Source organism: Myotis myotis, unplaced genomic scaffold (genome assembly GCF_014108235.1).
Source record: "Myotis myotis isolate mMyoMyo1 unplaced genomic scaffold, mMyoMyo1.p scaffold_m19_p_10, whole genome shotgun sequence".
Classification (NCBI taxonomy): Eukaryota; Metazoa; Chordata; class Mammalia; order Chiroptera; family Vespertilionidae; genus Myotis; species Myotis myotis.
The window spans coordinates 27336490-27350232 of NW_023416314.1; the positions used below are offsets into that span (position 1 = coordinate 27336490).

The 13743-nt window shown below is 40.1% G+C and overlaps 1 long non-coding RNA gene across 3 annotated transcripts in view; it reads left to right on the forward strand.

Annotated features, from left to right (window-relative positions):
* LOC118664543 overlaps positions 1–13743 on the forward strand; it is a 49875-nt gene that overhangs the window by 6217 nt on the left and 29915 nt on the right. For 2 of the 3 annotated variants that reach the window (XR_004970356.1, XR_004970357.1), the window contains exons 3-5: positions 4945–5069; positions 8280–8377; positions 10162–10263. This is a non-coding gene — a long non-coding RNA (uncharacterized LOC118664543). The remainder of the gene's footprint in view (positions 1–4944; positions 5070–8279; positions 8378–10161; positions 10264–13743) is intronic. The other variant, XR_004970358.1, reaches the window with a different exon arrangement.

Genomic DNA, 13743 nt, shown 5'->3' on the forward strand with positions numbered 1-13743 from the left:
GTCTCTTTTATTTCCTCTTTTCTGTCCCCAGTCTTCTTTGTGAGCTCTCAGTGAAGGCCAGGGAAGGAATTGGGTGGGTAATGTGATCTTTGTGCCTCAGTGTTTATCAATTAATTAAGCCTGGCCAGTGTGGCTCAGTGGTTGAGAATCGACCCATGAACCAGGAGGTCACGATTCTATTCCAGGTCCAGGCAGCAAAAAAAATAAAAATAAAAATTTCATCTATTTTCTTCTTACCCACACGTAGCTTCCTCCTCTTCTCACTGCTCTGCCAAAGGTAAGTCCTTTCATCAGAGACTTGTCACCTTTTGCATTTCAGTTCATTAGGTCACCCTGTGCTCTTAGATTCTTAATAGACTAAAAACGTTTTATGATTCTGTATATTATCCAGCTTATTCTCATTATTAGAGGGGAAGCAACATTTTCCTTTCACTTTCTGCATCCTAAGAAAATGTAGAACACAGATTATACATTTTCCATACTTAACATAACTGTTGGCACATAATTGGTGCTAAATAAGATATTTGTTAGTTGAATAATAGAAATAGTCTCATCTAATAATTGTAAGTTGTTGTTTCATTTCACCTGTGCTTAAATTTAGATGTTGTTTTGGAAAAAATAAACACTAAAAGATACATAAATAAACTCTAAACAGTAAAATAAATTCTAAAAATCACTCCATTGACTCTGGCCAGCTAGCTCAGTTAGTGCTGTCCTGATACACCAAGATTGTGGGTTTGATCCCCAGTCAGAGCACATACAAGAAACAAGCAATGAATGCATAAATAAGTGAAACAACTAAGTGATTCTCTCTCTCTCTCTCTCTCTCTCTCAAATCAATAAATAACACTCCATCATGTCATGTATTTAGATATGTAGAGGAAAAGGGAATTCTTCTGCTGTTCTGAATATTAGTACATAAGGGCAAAGAAGAAGTGAACCTTCTGCAAGGCAGGTCTTTGTGGTAATAAAAGATACTCTGAGATCTATTAATCTAAATATGACTATGAAATCTAATAAATAGCAAAAATCCTGGTATCTCCACAGTTCCTTTGTCATGGGTAATAAATCTTTCGGCCTTTTCCAGAGAGATCCTTGCCTATGCATAACCACAAAGACCCTTTCTTAGTTACACTTTATTTCTGGGTCTTGATAGAAATCTGTGGGGATAATTCCTATATAAACCTGATATTGATCTTTGATAACTGCACAGACATTCCTAAGTGTGAAGGAGAGGGATATGCAGTATTTAGAGGTCATCCAGCGGTTATATAATGGGTTAGTATCCCGTAAAATAACATCTGGAAGTGTAGTCAGGGGAAGTGACCACATCACTCTGCAGTGTATCTAGGCCAACAGCCTCACCCCTGAAATGCAGGCTGGTTGCCAGGGAGGGAGAAGATGGGTTTCTTTCTTCTTGTGACCAGAACAGCAAGACCTTCGTGTCCTGAAAAAGCAAAGACAGACTAAAATATCATGAAACAGACCCGGGATACTAGAAATAAAAAAGCTATTTCTTGTTGCCCTGAATCAATTACTTACTTACAGAGGTGGGCCCTGAGCAGAATTTGAAGGAACCTAGAACACAAAAATAAACTACTAAAAAACACAAGGAACTAAAGAGAATTCTGAGTTATAATGAAAGGGAACAAAAGAATATCCATTTGTCAGGACTGAATTTATTTAAACCTTCAAAGAGAAATTAATCACTAATGTATGCAGCCGTAATTAGTGAAATTAATCACTAATGTATAATGTCTTCATATATACATTTGTACATATACATATATGCATAAATGTGTGTGTGTGTGAGAGAGAGAGAGAAAAAGAGAGAGAGAGAAAAGAGAAATTGAGTATGAAAACCAATCGCTCAGAGAAATCTGAAGTTTTTCTCATGAACTTGCAAATGGAAACTGGAGCTGTGCCTGGAATAAAGATGAAACATTTTGACTGGATTAGACTTTTCTCCAGTGCAATTGTTAGGGTGAGAATTTGCAGCACGAGGTGCTTGCTCTGGGTGCCTGTGCCTCAGAGATATGTCAGCTCAGGCCTCATGTGTCCCTCTGGAGGTCCCTCTCAGTCTGATCCCGGGAATGCTAAACACCTGACTCATCTCTTCATGAACCTGAGTCTGTTTTATCCCGAGGTGTGGCACGCTGTCAGTGACTCAAGAACCAGTAATCTCACCGTGAGCTAGATTTTTGCCTCACAGGAGAAAAGCAGGAAAACTATATTTTCTGAAAAACCAGCATGTACGGTAATCTTGGTGTGAACCTTTTGGTTCAGGGCTGTGAAATGTTTATCCAGGTTATTTTGAGTTGCATGTACTTTTAATTTCTTTGCACATAATTATTTTTATTCTTACTAGCAATACTGAGAGCTAATCTTTATCTCATGAAAGTTTTCTCTATTTTATCATCTGAGTGATCTTTAAACAAACCAAATCTGTGTCAAATTATTTCTAAAACTGCATTGGTTAAACCAGGGGTGGGCAAACTTTTTGACTCGAGGGCCACGATGGGTTCTTAAACTGGACCGGAGGGCCGGAACAAAAGCATGGATGGAGTGTTTGTGTGAACTAATATAAATTCAAAGTAAACATCATTACATAAAAGGGTACGGTCTTTTTTTTTTTTAGTTTTATTCATCTCAAACGGGCTAGTTTGCCCACGGCTGGGTTAAACCCTTTGATTGCCTTTGTCTTTGGGTTAAAATTCAAACTGAGAGTTACTGTAACACAGAGGTTAAGAGCACACAAGCCCTCGAGTCAGACCGGCAAGCTTCAATTCCAGGTTCTAATACTTTCTCGTCTGCTATTTTAGTTTCCTCATCTGGCAAAGGGGTATAATGAGATCCTCCTCCTCCTACAGTTGTCAAGAATACTAAAAATAATAATTTACCACTTTAGCTGGTTTGGCTCAGTAGATACAGTGTCAGCCTGCAGACTGAAGGGTCCCAGTTTTATTCTGGTCAAGGGCACATACCTGGGTTACAGGCTCCTTCCCTTCAATGGAAAAATATCTTTGGTAACAACAACAAAAGATGATAATTTACCTTAAGCCTTAAATTCAGAAGTTGCCTGGCACACAGTAAGTGTTTGATGACTGCTAACTAATATTTCCATTAAGCCAGAACGCAAGGCCCTTTGTGTTGCAAACATACTTGACCTTTAATTTGCCTTGTGTTGGGAACTTGGCTAGATTCTTCCATACATGATTTTGTCCAATATTTAACAACAACCCTATTAGCTAGATATTACCCTTGTTTTCAGGCGCATCAAGTAGTTACATCATCATCACCACCATCATCATTATTATCATAATCATATTTTTCTTCATTATGTATTATTTTCTAGTTTTATAGAGAAGTAATCCCTTCAGATAGACCAGGGGTGGGGAACCTTTTTCTGCCAAGGGCCATTTGGATATTCATAATATCATTCCTAGGCCATACAAAATTATCAGCTTAAAAATTGACCTGCTATATTTGGTCAAACATTTCCTAGGCCTCATAAGGCCCAAGGGCTTGATATTCCCCACCTCTGATATAGATGAATAATTTAAATGAAGGACATCAACCTGGGAAGAGAGAGAGAGAGAGAGAGAGAGAGAGAGAGAGAGAGAGAGAGAGAGAGAGAGAGAGAGAGAGAGACTTGTAACAGGAGCAGAGGTAAGAAACAGGCAATTTAGGTTTCAAGTGTGGGTTTCTATGTTACAAAATCTGTATATTGCACCAAGTGCCCACCACCCAAAGCCAAATCTTCTCCTGTCACCCCAATTAATTTAATAAATAAATAAATATCTATTTTTTTTTAAATGAAAGAAACAGGCCATTCAGTTTTCTACTTCTACCTGCAATATCTTCTTGAGACACAGCAGCACTGGAATTTTTCTGAATTTGCCCTCTTTCATTATAATGCAACTAGAGGCACAGTGCACAAAAATCTTGCACTGGGGGGGGGGTCCCCTCAGCCCAGCCTGCACCCTCTTGCAGTCCAGGACCCCTCCCTCCTTACCATCCACCTGCTCCCTGCTCCTTACCACCCGGCTGGCTGCTCCTTAGTGTTGGCTTCTGGCTGAGTGGTGTGCACACTGACCACCAGGGGGCAGCTCCTGCATTGAGCATCTGCCCCCTGGTGGTCAGTGCTCATCATAGCGACCAGTCGTTCGGCCATTCAGTCGGATTTGCATATCATGCTTTTATTATATAGGATACCTTTTTTTGGCTCAAGCTACTGTTTCCTTGTAAGTTAAGAAGTCCTAATTGCTACTGTATGGGGGAATACAGAGAATTAAAGTCTCAGATGGGCCTGACCAGTATTTCTCAATGGTTTAGCATCAACCTATGAACCAGGAGGTCTCTGTTCAGTTCCCAGTTGGGGCACATGCCTGGGTTGTGGGCTTGATTTCCAGTGGGGGGCATGCAGGAGGTATTGTTGATGTTTCTGTCTCTCCCTCTCCCTTCCTCTCTGAAATTAATAAAAAATATTTTTTAAATATATTTTATTGATTTTTTACAGAGAGGAAGGGAGAGGGACAGAGAGTCAGAAACATCAATGGGAGAGAAACATCGATCAGCTGCCTCCTGCACACCTCCTACTGGGGATGTGCCCGCAACCAAGGTACATGCCCTTGACTGGAATCAAACCTGGGACCTTTCAGTCCATAGGCCAATGCTCTATCCACTAAGCTAAACCAGTTAGGGCAATAAAAAATATTTTTTAAAGAATTCTCAGATGGTATGATGGATGGTCTTTGAACAAAGAATTGGTTTGTTGTGTGTATACTAAGCCATTTGCTATATTGAATTTTTATGTGTTAAAGTAAAAGTAAATAGAATACATTCATTACATTAAGAAAATATGCATAAGTCAACCCCCATATCTTAACAATTTCTATCTATCTATCTATCTGTAGTCATACCTTATTTTATTGTGCTTCACAGGTGTCACCTTTCTGACAAATTGAAGGCAAGACTGTCCACCTGCAAAGTTATTAAGACTCACTTTATTGTGATACTCACTTCATTGCTGGGGTCTGGAACGAAACCCACAACTCCAAAGTATGCCGGTATCTGTCTATCCCTTTATCTGTACATATGAATATAAATAATTCTAGACTGATATTTTCTAATATTACTAATCATTTTTTTTTTTTTGGTGATGATACACTGTTATTTTACGTTCTTCTTTGTAATTTTATATTTGCACTGGATTTTCAATAGTGTAGAGATATTAAAAATAGTCACTTATTTAAAAAAGGAAGAAGGAAGGAAGAAGAGAGGGAAACAAGGAAGGAATAGAAAGGAAGGAAGGAAGAAAAGAAAAGAGAAAAGGTAGTTTATAAAGGTAGAATTCTGGGTCAGAAGTCACAGTTCTTCACACAGGTGACCTGCTCAATCTATCATAGCTTTGACTATTTCATTAACTGCCCTGAGACACTTTTCATTACTTGCCCAGGGACACTTGGGAAATTTACTACTTTTTATATATTGACTTATGTGTGACAAGAAAGTGTCAACATTCAGAATAACTTTAGTTTTTTAATACTGCTTCCTAGTGTAAGATTATGGAAGACATGTTTAGTAATAATTAAGGTTCCAAAGTTAAAAGTGGAAATTTAACCCTTGGCATATTAAAAGATGAGTGTCAGATAAAAAGTTATCTACACACACACACACACACACACACACCGAACTAAATTTGCATACCTGTAGACAATGACAGCTCTGTTATAATTTAGGCTAGTCCCTTTGGGTTTTGATTTGAAGGAGCATCTTGATTTCAAAAACATTAAAAGGTGGAGAGGATAAAGTGTGTCTTGAATCAAGACACTGTAATGTTTATTGTTTTTAGCAGAACGTAGGGCTAAACCATGAACTAAGGATGGCCATATAGATTGAAGTCTACCTTTTATCTAGGATTCTAATTGCCAATACTTTCTATGCATTCCCAGTATCTATAATTTATTGATAATTTAAATTCTTCATAGTAAATTAAACTACCTTGCTATATATATCATCAAAGAATAAGAACCCTACAAGATGTGTCATGAACTATTTACCAATTCATTAATATATGCTTTTCTATGTTAATTACTTAAAAATTGCCAATTTATATGAACCATATTTGGAAAAATTCCCTAGTTAAAGAAGGTATAATCAAATAAATTGAACTAGCAAAGTATTGAAATCAAGCAAGCTGAAGTCCTCCCTAAATATCATGCTTCCATTTCTATAGATAAAGCAACTATGACTTAAAGAATAGTTTTCTAAATTCATGGCAAAGTCAGGACCACAAGCCACACTTCCTGTCTTCTGCCCAAGGCCCTCTCCACTTTACCATCTTATTACAATGCATCTTATTCCTTGACCTGTAACAGATAACTAAACTTTTACAGTAAAAAAACTCAGCCTGTTATTGAGAGCAAATAATTATATAGTTGGTCAAAATGAGCTTATCATCCATAAGGTAACAGATGAGCAATCCATTCTGCCAGTAGGGCCAAGGGTCCCTGCCCCAGTCCTCCCTGGCTTATCTCTGAACCTGTTCCACACTTAGAGCTTACTGGCCAGACATACTCCTATGTGGATTGGGAAATAGAATAGATTAACTGGTTTAATTAAAATGACAACAAAAGCATTGTATGTATTATCAAAAAATATATATATTATTTTGGCCTAAAAGTTTCCTTCTGGGAGCCCAGGAGGGATTATTGTGGAATGTTCTGCATTCTAAAGGCTATGTTTGTTTTCAGTACATTTTAAGTGGAATATTTTTCACCCTTCTGAGTAGGGCAGACAAAGGCTTTAATTAAACAAACGTCACATGGGAACTCTTGCCCCAAAAGCCTTTATTGGCCCTAATTAGCAGATGCAGCTGTAGACTCTCTCAATATTAGATGGTCTGTTTATTGTGTCCATTTATATCCTACTCCTCAGGGAGCATGTGCAAGGCACCCCAGAATTATCAGGCTTAATTAAAACTCGCTCAATTGCTAGAGAAAATATCCCATGTAAAAATGGGTCAGGAAGAAGAGGAAGATTCAAAAAAAGAAGGAGACGTCTACTGGAACTATTACCAAGGCTTCTCTGGGAAAACAAAAGGATGATTTGATTGTCTGTAACCACCTGGGACAACACATACATTTCGGGGCCAGGCTGACTACCAGCCGTGGGCAAACTACGGCCCGCGGGCCGGATCCGGCCCGTTTGAAATGAATAAAACTAAAAAAAAAAAGACTGTACCCTTTTATGTAATGATGTTTACTTTGAATTTATATTAGTTCACACAAACACTCCATCCATGCTTTTGTTCCGGCCCTCCAGTCCAGTTTAAGAACCCATTGTGGCCCTCGAGTCAAAAAGTTTGCCCACCCCTGGACTATACGGACAGGGGAACCACTGAGGTAAAATGTTTCCCTCCTCTGTCCAGGCAGAGCTCCTGGGGGATCCCCAGGGGTCCCCTAGGTTTCATTTTAAGCAGACTGGGGAGAAGGAGCGGCACGTTTTGTTCATTTAGGCATGTGAATTGAATTCATCATTTAAGGAATTATACAACACTAGATCTGAAAGGCCCTAGAACAGTGGTTCTCAACCTTCTGGCCCTTTAAATACAGTTCCTCATGTTGTGACCCAACCATAAAATTATTTTCGTTGCTACTTCATAACTGTAATGTTGCTACTCTTATGAATCGTAATGTAAATATCTGATATGCAGGATGGTCTTAGGCGACTCCTGTGAAAGGGTCGTTCGACCGCCAAAGGAGTCGCGACCCACAGGTTGAGAACCGCTGCCCTAGAAGGTGACTTTATGTATCTCAGATACAATATTTAACAAAATTACTATTACTTCTTCAATTTTTTTGCTGTCCTTTTGTGTTTTTTGCATCTTCCAGATAAAACACCTGAGGCTGAAGAATACCAAGCCCTTTCCAAATGTCATACATAGGGCCAGTACATGATCGAATCAGCATCTAAACTTCTGTCTGTTCCCTTTTTGCACACTGCAGGGCTTCTCCTGTATTATTTATAAGAATTTAATATTGTGGCCAATAACTTGTTAATGTGGACAAATGAGCTGGCGCCTTGCAGACTGACACACTTGAGATTAAGCCCTTCTCCTTTTCTTAGCTTCTCTAAGCCTCAGTTTCTTCGTGCATCAGAGTAGGATGATAAATAATTCTTGAAAACTGGATTATGGGAGATCAGCTTTGTGAAAAGATTTTGGCTTTTGGAAAACACTTGATAAATACCATTTCACATCTTGTTTTTACTTAAAGTCCACCGTGACCTTATTTGGAAGACACTTTGAGGTGGAGAGTTCTTCATGTCTCTTTGGAGTGTCCTTGGGCTTGCTAACACAGAGGCCCATCCAAGGGTAAGATGTGTTGCCATTCACCCTTAGTGCGCTACAGAAATATAAGCCTCCTTTATTTGTTCTCCTTCCCAGGGAAACCATTGTTTGGGATGTCTCTCTTCAGTATAAAATTTGTAAAATGTGAAATAGACAGTGACCAGACAATAATGGGAAAGCGGTAACAGTTTAGAATAGACTGTTTGAAATGTCCCAGTGAAGCCCCCCCAACCCCCTCCGTAAACACAGAGCAGAATCAGCTTGTGTCTCTCTGTGGTTTGAATGCTCCAACATAAATTGAAATGCTTCTTTACATCTATAAAGGATATAGTTTTAGCTTTAAAAATAGCCAATTTTGTAATCCTTAGTATATGTGTTTTCTTAATTGAAAGTCATTAAATTAAGTCTACTCCCCCGCCCCCCGACCTTTGAAGTCATTCATTTCCCATCTGTGCTCCAGAAAGGTGTTCTTCCTTTATTTTGGGGTCCCTCGTGCCTCCCTGTGACATCCCTAAGAACTCCTGGGGAATTCTGGCATACCAGCCTAAGAATTACATGTCTGGGAAGTATTTTAACCAAGATAGAAGTAAGCCAAATCATGATTTTTGCTGTCTGAAAATTATTTCTGAAGTGATTGTCATGAAAATAAATTCCCTTTTGGCATTAGACCTAACATTCTGATAGTGGTCCTTAGGAGGGCAATTATTTCTAGATGAGGACAACAGAGAGGCAAGAGGAAAATAATTTAGGTTCTGCACCAACTATGCATTTTCCTATAAATGTTACTGCCTATATGTTGGAATATTAAGTATATAAAAAAAACCTCAGTTAATTTACTATTCAAATGAAAGCAAGATTTAATGAGACATCACAACACATCGTAGTCTGGGTTCTCCCAGTTTTATAATCTATTCCATTTTCAGGGTTACTTTTAATGTGGATCCTATGGTACGTTGCTCAGATCCCGAAGCTCGCAGTCTCCCAGTTTCCCCAGCTGCACTGAGTATTGCCTGATTAGGGCTCCCAGATTAGGCTTGCCTCCCTTGCCACAATCCCAAACATCCCCAAGGCTGTCCCAGCTCCAGAGCTCCCAGACAAATTGGTTCTGTTATTATTGCATCACAAGTCAAATTTTCTTCTTATGCAATCAGGCTTTCCATATGCCTTCGCAGATGCTGTTCCTGCAAAAAAAGAAGGAAAAAAAAAGTTTCCCCTAAGGGCTGTTTACTGGGGAACCCAGCCTATGACAGCTTCTCACACTACTGAGTTAATGCCTTCATTTCTGCCTTCACAGTGGTTTCCCACGTTTCATTAGGACCATATCTGAATTTAAATGTGAAAATCAAGTAACAACTATGTGAATCTGAGACATCATTGGTACATGCATCGGTATCTATAGTCAGCAAAGTGCTATTTCTAATTCAATTAGTTTCAGTGAGAGCATCTAGCTGAGAGGCACATAGCTGCTTGCATTTACATATTTAATCTTTTTTGCTTTTCACAGCAACCATGTGGTATAAACATCATACATGGTTAGGAAAGAAATAAATTGAGATTTATTCACTTGGTTAAAGTAATAATGTTAGTACACTGTGGAAACAGACGTTGAACCCAGGTCCTCTTTCACTAATTTTAGCAGTTGCGAATGTTTGTGCTGTTCACAAATATTTCCAACTCTCTGTCTTTTGAGCACACAGCAGAATTGCACCTCCCCTTGGAATACTAAGCATGGCCATGCCACTGGCTTTGGCTAATGAAATGGGAGAAAAGCTGGTAACTTCTTGCTTCGCTTCCCTCCCTTGCCACAGGGAGCAGTGAAGTGCCAGATTGTAGTGGCTTTGCCAGCTTGCGTCCCTGAATGAAGACAACATGGCACAGAACCCTTAGCACAACCCAAGACAGGCATGAGGGTAAGTGAAAATGAATCTGAATTGTTTCAAGTCATTGTTCTCCAGGGTTTGTCTGTTATCACCTCATACTCTAACTACCACGATTGATAAATTGTGACTAAAGAGTAGTTTTTTTTCCTTTTATTATTTTTTTAAAGGCTCCATTTTTAAAATTCTTTAAAATTGATTTTAGAGAGAGAGGAAAGGAGAGGGAGAGAGAGAGAAAAAAAACATCAATGTGAGAGTAAAACATTGATTGGCTGCCTCCTGCACGCCCCCTACTGGGGATCATGCCTTCAACCCAGACATCAGGTTGTTTTTCAACTAAGATATATTAAAAGAGAATTGCGATTTTTGCTAAAACTAAAATATCCTTAACACTAGAATTTATTTTTTAATGCAACTTAATTGAAAGGGGTTTGGTTTTACAACCATGTAGATATAAATAAATTTGAATCTGTGATTTAACATACTTGTTTAATGACCTTAGGTTTTAATTTCTTTCTCAGCCCCCATTTACTCATCTGTAAAATAAAGCTAGTAATAATGTGCTATAGCATTGATGTGATGGTTTGATAAAATAAGGCCTGCAAAGCTTTTAGCAAATTGCCTAACAGAGATGATACCAAATAAGTGTTTTGCAGAAAGTGGTCCTCTAATCCTCTGGATCTGAAAGTCGTTAAAAAATACAGATTTCTGAGACCCATACCAGACCTCAGGATGTGATTTAACAAACTCCTTTAGCCATTCTTCACTGAGATTTGAAAGTAACTGTACTAAACAAATGTTAAATATTTCTGTCATATATATATATGGTTCAGACGGCCAGAAAGCCTTCAGTGAGATTCTTCAAATGATCTTAGAACTACCAGTGGAAGCATCACCCACTGCACAGTAGATGCGTCAGAATGAGCTCAGCAGAGGATATGGGGAATGCAATGCACACTCGAAAGCATTAACATCTAAAAGGAAAGCCTCTGTGAATTCTTTGTATCTCTAAGTATCACATGAACAGTGCAATTTGACTATGGTGATCTTAGCTGTTGAGAATTGGGGTGGGGGGTGGGCATTTGGGACTTGAAGACCAGCTGAAATCAGAGGCCTGTGAAATGGGGGTAATGGCCAGATAAGGCAAGGATACAAGGATACATCAATTAGAAACTCCAATGAGTAAACAGTTACAACTCCTGAAATGAAGAGTAACCTTGGGGCTTTGTGTTCCCCTCCCAACCCCCGTGTCACCAAGTCAGCATTTTCTACTTCTCTCTTCCTGAATTTGTGTTTATGTATGCCTATGACCTTGTAGGCCCCAAAAGGAAAGTTTCCTTAGCCTGTTTGCCTCAGTGGATAGAGCATCGGACCGTGGACTGAAGGGTCCTGGATTCAATTCTAGACAAGGGTACATACATCTGTTGCAGGTTCAAGTTCCAGTCCTGGTTGAGGCTCATGTGGGAGGCAACCAGCCGATGTTTCTTTTTCTCTGTCTCTCCCCCTCCCTTCCACTCTCTGTAAAAAAATCAATGGAAAAATATCCTCAAGTAAGGCTTAACAATAAAATAAAAAGGAAAGTTGAAAATAACCAAGAGAGAAGAAGCTGACTCCATTTCCAGTGAAGCAATTAGGCTTTCTCATTTAAAAACAGAAAAGTAAAGAGCACTTTTGGCTTTTAGTTTTGTAGCTTGCGGGAGGAGAGGAGGAACCCATATCCACTAGGATCTCGGAGTAAAGGGCAGGGGGAGTGCAGGTCAGAGCTGGGCCCGCTGGCCTAAGACCACTGTTTGAAGAAGTACTTAGTCTTGGGTTAACTGTGAGGGCCTGGAGTCCCCTAAGAGCCACCCTTCTGGGCAGAGAGCTGGACAAGGACACTCCACTGCAGTTTAGAGCTGAAGAGGTAGGGCGGCCACTGCTCCTTCCAGGCATCACACAGCCTCAAGGAGCAAGGGCAGCAGAGACACACACCCAGTGATCTTGCTTCCTCCTGCTTAAGATTGTGATGCTCAGTAGACCTATTTCAGGTCAGTAGAAGTCCCACCTCACTCCTGTCCTGCCAGGTGGTTCTTGTAACATAAGAGGGAAGAGAGAAAGGAACTCCTCCAAATAACTGATAATGGGTGGGCGGGGGAGACTTGAGTGAATCCTATATAATAAAAGCCTAATATGCTAAATGTCCAATCAACTGGTCGGCCATTCAACCAATCAAAGCGTAATATGCTAATGATATGCTAAGGCTGCTCAACTGCTCACTATGACATGCACTGACTACTAGGGGGCAGTCGACCAGTCGCTATGATGTGCACTGACCACCAGGGAGCAGATGCTCCAACTGGTGGGTTAGCTTGCTGCTGGAATCCGGCCGAGTGGGACTGAGCGAGAAGGGCCGGACACACCCTAGAGCCCTCCAGTGGTTCCTCCCAGGCTGACCGACTTCCCATGTCTCTCCCCAGACCTGATCATGCACCAGTGGGGTCCCTTGGCCTGGCCTGCACCCTCTCACAATCTGGGACCCCTTGGGGGATGGTGGAGAGCTGGTTTCAACCCAACCCGACAGGCCAGGCCGAGGGACCCGACTGGTGCACAAATTCATGCACAAGGCCTCTAGTCTTAAATAAAATTGAGAAATGTAAATACATGTGATATCACTGCATTAGGAATATTGAGAAGTTTGAGCTTGTGTTCTAATCTTGTCACACTTGCCTAAGGTGGCAGACTCCCAGGCTTTGATTTCTGCCAGAAACTAGAACAGAATATAGCAGGTTCTAGAATAATGTCTTTTCATTCAATGTCATTTTGTTATAACATTGGTCAGATGCCTAGGAACTTAAGTGTTGTTTATATCAATTAGCCTATGGTAAAATTGCTTTCATGATCCATCATTTCCCTTCATGTCTCAGAACCTATTCATGACTTGAAGTGAGTACTGCCTGTGCAAATATAAGGCAAGACTGTTCCATTCTGACTTAGCATTGCTTGGGGGAAGTCAATTGCTACAGTCATCTTTTCTCCAATTCCAGAGAATGTAGGAAGTAAGAATGGGGCTCAGATTTGCCTTCACTTGCTTTCCTCTGCTGCCTTTGTGGGAGCCAAATCTGAAATCTCCCATCGCTTTTACCTCTGTGAGTGAACTGGATTTTCATTTAGAGTTATGTTCAGTCATTATAAGCATTTGTGAATATCAGTTGTCCTTTATTCTTCCATGAACTACCGCCTGGAGCAGAGGCCGTTGATTGCCCCATTCTTCATCCTTGCCTCTTTCTGACACTCCCCTTTCTAGGACATGCCTCTGCAGGTCTACCCAAACACCCTGAGATTCTCACCTGAGGACATTCTCTAGGCCCCAACAGGCTGAAAGTGCTAGGAGTTGGTGCACCAGGAAGCAGCCCTAAGCCAAAAAGAAATAAGAATAATCAGATAAACATACATCTTCCTTATCTGTGAGGATGGGAGGTGAATAATTCTGTGTCATGTTCTACATCGTGTCTTTGGGATTAGGCCTAGTTGCCT